Consider the following 5,736-nt stretch of genomic DNA (forward strand, 5'->3'; position numbering starts at 1 on the left):
TTGCACTGCTATGCTTTCAAACTGCTAGGTTGGCAGGAGCTGGGACAGAGCAATGGGAGCTCATACCGTCACAGGGATACGAACCACCGACCTTCGGCAAGTCCAGGAGGCTTAGTGGTTTAGACCAGAGCACCACCTGTATATAGAACTAGGGATGCTGCTCTCACTTGCTTCACTCTCCATCCCACCTACCCAGCCCCTTGCCAACCCTCTCCCTTTGCGCATGACTAAGCTTCCCCTCCTTTTAAAATGTAAAGGTAAAGCGACCCCTGACCATTAGGTCCAGTCATGACCGACTCTGGGGTTGCAGTGCTCATCTCACTTTATTGGCCGAGGGAGCCGGCGTACAGCTTCCGGGTCATGTGGCCAGCATGACTAAGCCACTTCCGGCGAACCAGAGCAGCGCATGGAAACGCCATTTACCTTCCTGCCAGAGCTTGCCCTTTGATGTGCTTTCGAACTGCTAGGTGGGCAGGAGCAGGGACCGAGCAACGGGAGCTCACCCCGTCGTGGGGATTTGAACCGCCGACCTTCTGATCAGCAAGTCCTAAGCTCTGTGGTTTAACCCACAGCGCCACCCGCGTCCCTCCCCTCCTTTTACACCTTATCAACTCCTTCTTCCCCTCCCTTTATACCTCACCCATATCATCCCTCCTCCTTCCAGCTTGCCCAAACCCCATTGCCTTCTGGCTCATCCAAAAAACCCACTTCCCCTCACTGTCTGCCCAGTCCCCCAAGTACTCATGTCTCACCCAAACATGAGTGAGTGCCCTTCCTTTCTAACTTCGGGGTTACGTCTGATATTGGGGTCTGCCTCTGGGGTAAACCAGCTATAGGGCCATGGTCCTACCTAGTAAAGCAAGGGCACAGAACTCACCATCCTCCAGATGCAACATCAATCATCCCTGGCAGTGCTGTAGTTATGGGGGGAGGGCTAGCCAGGTTTTTTTTTGCCCTGGGTAAAGCCTCCAGAGGGACATCATTAAGGCTCCCAGCTTGTGTATGTGTACACATGGGGTGTGTGTGCCAAACAGTGTTTAAAGCCCAGTTTTTTCTCTGATCCTTGGCCCTTGGCCATGCTGCTTGGGGCTGATAGAGTACAGCATTTAGAGCTTCACCGGAGCTTCACTTGGCACGAAGGCCAAAGGGGTTTTCTTCACTCCAGGGTTTTCTGCCTCCAGGTCTCTGCTTTCCAACAGGGCTGTTCTTGCTTCCTCCTGCGCGCTCTCTTCTTTGGTATCACATTACAAGACACTATTCCTCAAGGCTGCATCCTTCAGCTCTCAGAACTGCTTTTCCTAGCACCTTTACCATTCCTGGAAATTTGCCTCTAGTATCTCATTCTCATCCTTGCTGACAAGCTCCCCCAAAGACTAAGAATGTGGACAGCCACATCCCCCTGTACTCCACCACATTCTGTCTTATTATTTTATTAAATTTATTGATCGCTTTTTCCCCTTTTACTGAAGTAGCTCAAATATATAATATATATACAATACTTACAATATATAATCAAACAAACAAACAAACAAACAAACAAACAAACATACACACACACATACCTTAATAGTAGCATACAGGAAAACAAAGAAAAATCTAAACGACAACCCTGTTTTTAAAGGTAAAGGTAAAGGTAAAGGGACCCCTGACAGTTAAGTTCAGTTGTGAATGACTCGCGCAGGGTGTGGCACTCATCTCGCTTTAAAGGTCAAGGGAGACGGTGTTTGTCCGCTTCCACAGACAGTTTTTCCGGGTCATGTGGCCAGTATGACTAAGCCGCTTCTGGCAAAGCCAGAGCAGCGCACAGAAACACTGTTTACCTTCCTGCCGAAGCGGTACCTATTTATCTACTTGCACTGCATGCTTTCGAACTGCGAGGTTGGCAGGAGCTGGGATTGAGCAACGGGAGCTCACCCTGTTGTGGGGCCTCGAACTGCCAACCTTCCGATCGGCAAGTCCAAGCGGCACAGTGGTTTAAACCACAGCTCCACCCACATCCCAAAGGTAAAGGTAAAGGGACCCCTGACACTTAAGTCCAGTCACGAATGACTCTGGGGTTGTGGCTCTCATCTCACTTTAAAGGCTGAGGGAGACGGCATTTGTCTGCTTCCACAGACAGTTTTTCCAGGTCATGTGGCCAGCATGACTAAGCTGCTTCTGGCATCCGGTGATAGGCTTGGCAGAAAAAGAAATATGTTTTGTCTGACGGATTCCGCAAGAGTGGAGCCACAACTGAAAAGGCCAATTGTGTTGCCATCCTCTAGACTTTCTGTGAAAGGACACATGAAGAAGGGCCTTAGTTGATGATCACAGGATCTGGGTTTGCTCACATCAAACTCATCCAGTCCTAGCAGGCTGCTCCATAGCTGGGGGTCTGGGCCAGTCTTGACCTGCTTTAGCAAGACTCTCGCCTCCACAGGCACATCCTCCTTATGATCAAGACTTATAGTTCTGTTTTCCTATTTGCTTTTAAATAATATTCAAGGAAAGAGTAATAGCTGAGAGAGAGAGAGAGAGAGAGAGAGAGAGAGAGAGAGAGAGAGAGAGAGACAGCTGGCTTTGCATGCAGAAAGTCCCAGGCTCCATCCCTGATTTCTCCTGGTAGGCCTGGGGTTGGAAGGACTCCTGCCTGATACTCTAGAGAGCTGCTGCTAGTCAGTGTAGACCAAGCATGGGAACTTGTGGCTTTCCACGCGTCGTTCAACTGCCATCAGTCTCAACCAGCATGGCCAATGGGCAGGGATGTGAATGTTGGTACTTCCCATCATAAGTTCCTTCTCTGTAAGAAGAATTGGGATCCATTATGTGGGTTTTCTGTGCCCATTTCACCATTGGCAGGAAGTATTTAAAAACAAACTTTGAGGAGGGTCACAGATTCCCAACCCTGATATAGAAATGATGAGCTAGATGAATCAATAGCCCGATGTGCATTAAGGCAGCTTCTTACGCCCTTCTGCAGACTGTTGTGATGTTCTCATTTACTCCATCTTGTTTCATTCCCCAGCTCACCGTTTTATGCCTGGTAATTGCTACACCACAGTAACTCCAGCGCTACACATTACTCTGAGCAGTGGAAAGTTCCATGGACTGGGTTTGATTGCCTTTTGGTGATAAAGCGCTAGAGACTTAAGGGTCTTCTGCAATCTTTGCTCTCTTTACAGAATGACCATATGAATTGGTTCTAATGGACAAACCTGACATAACAGGCCATTTATCTCATGCTTGCCCCATTCACATGTAAATGAAGGGAGGATCTTTCTTTAGACAATAAAAGGACTCCTCAGAAGAGGCAGCCCTCCCATGCTTTTCCTAATTGTTGCTCCAGCCGCTTTTACTTCCCTGTTATTCATAATTGCACTGTTTCTCCAGGGAGTTTAGGTTTGACCCTCACAACAACCCTCTGGGTTGGGCTAGGCAGGCTAAGAGAAAGAGGCTGGTAATGCTCCTGAATTGCTGAACCAGTCCCCCCCCCCCCGACACAATTCAAGGCCCTGGGTTAAATGTGCTTGAGAAACATACTTGATTCACTCACACAAACATTAAAAACTGCCATTTTGGAACATGTGAGTCACTACGAAATAAGATATATTGAGAGAGTGAACTGGTATTTTGCACTGAAATGTCTTTGTAAACCATCGGGGATAACCTGACTGGTGGTTTGGTATAAAAATATAATACATGCATAAATATTATTCATAAAACAAATCATGTACAAAGTCTTACACGACTTGGGGCCTTAGAGGAAAGACAGACAGACTTTCAAACATGCTGTGGAAAGGAGAGAGACACACATTTCCTGAATTCCAAGGCATTTGTTTTCAGGGCAGAGATTGACTGAAGCTTAATTGACAGCTATTGCTTCAGAGAAGAAGCAGCTCAGACTGGGAACCTGCATATGAGCTGAAGGATCTACCTCTTCTTGGCTCTCAATCAGGCCTGATCCATACCAGTGTTTCCATGTGCATAACTAGGGCTGTTCTTTTTCAAAGCAGATTTTCCAACTCCGCAAATTCCCCACCAGACACCCCAAGCTATGTTTTTAAAAAAGCCAAATGAAATCTGAACGAAGAGAAAGCATGTTTTGCTCTTTGTTTACACCCTCTGTCTGTGGTTGTTTCTTCATAGGAATCAGTGATTCTTATCTGCTATACAGCGATGATTCATTTATGAATCTGCCTTCACTCAGTAACCAACAGGCACAAAATCAAGAGTGGTTTAAGGGTATTTAGAAGGATGCAATAAGGCATTTCCTGCCCAAAGTAATGAAGGTGTGCAAGAGGAGGTTCCGACCCAAATGAAAGGTTTTAATACCATTTGGGCAGTTTATTTAAAGTATAGAAACTGAGTGCATTCTACCCTCATATAGTTTGGGTACATGCTTTTGAGTCCTTAATAAGCACTTTTGTCCAACATCTCTAATTTCCCCCAATTTTTTTCAAGCTGCGCATTACTGCACAACTTTATTATTTTTTTGCAATTCCACATTTTCTGCCTATCTGTACACACTTATCTTGTATTCACTCTCTTCCTGTGTAGCCTCAAAGGCATGTAACTGGGCACAAATCGGGCAATAATAACTCTGCCACTCCTGCCTTGTTTGCTGTCCCCTCTGTTCCTGCTGCTGCTGGAGAGATGAGGGGGGAGAAGAAGACTAAACCTGAGAGCCTATGAAACTGGTGTGGAGACCTCCAGTCCTCAGGCAGAAATGCCAAGCTCCTCAGGATCGTTGGGAGTGGGCCAGTGCCAAAGGGTCCCTCTTTCCTTGCTTCTCTTCGGAGAACATATCAGGTTCAAAGTCAGGGCAAGGCTGAACTCTAGGATACAGTCTGATTTGGTCATGGTCACCCAAGTCTTAGTTACATTCTGTCTGGATTACTGTAACACACTCTGCATGGGGCTACCTTTGAAAAGTGCTCAGAAACTTCAGCTGGCTCAAAGAGCAGCAGCCAGATTGTCAGCTGGGGCTGGTTCTAGGGAGCAGACAATTCCCTTGCTAGAACACCTTCCTGGCTACCGGTCTGTTTCCAGGTACAATTCAACATTTCCAAGTACAATTCAACATACAGAGCTTCATAAAGCCCTGTACAGCTTAGGTACAAGCTATCTGAAAGACCTTATTCCCTCATATGAACTTTTCCAGGCTCTGACATCTTCAAGGAAGGCCCTTCTCTCAGTCCTGCCATCCTCACAAGGTCAAACTTTGGAACTGCCCCCCTAGAGAAGCTGGACTGGCTTACTCCTTGGTCTTTCCACCAGCAGGTGAAGATTTTCTTGTTCCGAAAAGCTTTGGGAACTGATTGTTTTTAAGGAAAAGATGGATGTTGTGAGGATTTTATCTGTATGTTTTAATAGATCATATTCGTATATATATTCTAATGTTTCATTTTTTAAAATTATTGCTTCCCCACTCCCTATGTTTTTAGCTGTTTCTATTTTAGCTGTAAACTGCCTTGAATCCCTGTCAGGGAAAAAAGTGAGGCATAAATAAAGATAAAGATAAAGATAATAATATGTAGTAAAGGTTTCTGTGTATCAAACACAAGCAGCAGTAAGATCCATATATAGGAACATATACTTTTAATATGCTTCAAAGAACAAACACATGAGAATAAGGCAATGGACAACAAAACAAATAGCACAGTGAGAAATAATGCTATGGAATAACCCATTATAGATCGGTTCCAACCATTAAGTCTGTGTACACACCAAACATTTAAAGTACCCTCTGCAAGAATC

This window comes from Podarcis bocagei, assembly GCF_964188305.1.
Source record: "Podarcis bocagei genome assembly, chromosome: Z".
In the NCBI taxonomy this organism is placed as follows: Eukaryota; Metazoa; Chordata; class Lepidosauria; order Squamata; family Lacertidae; genus Podarcis; species Podarcis bocagei.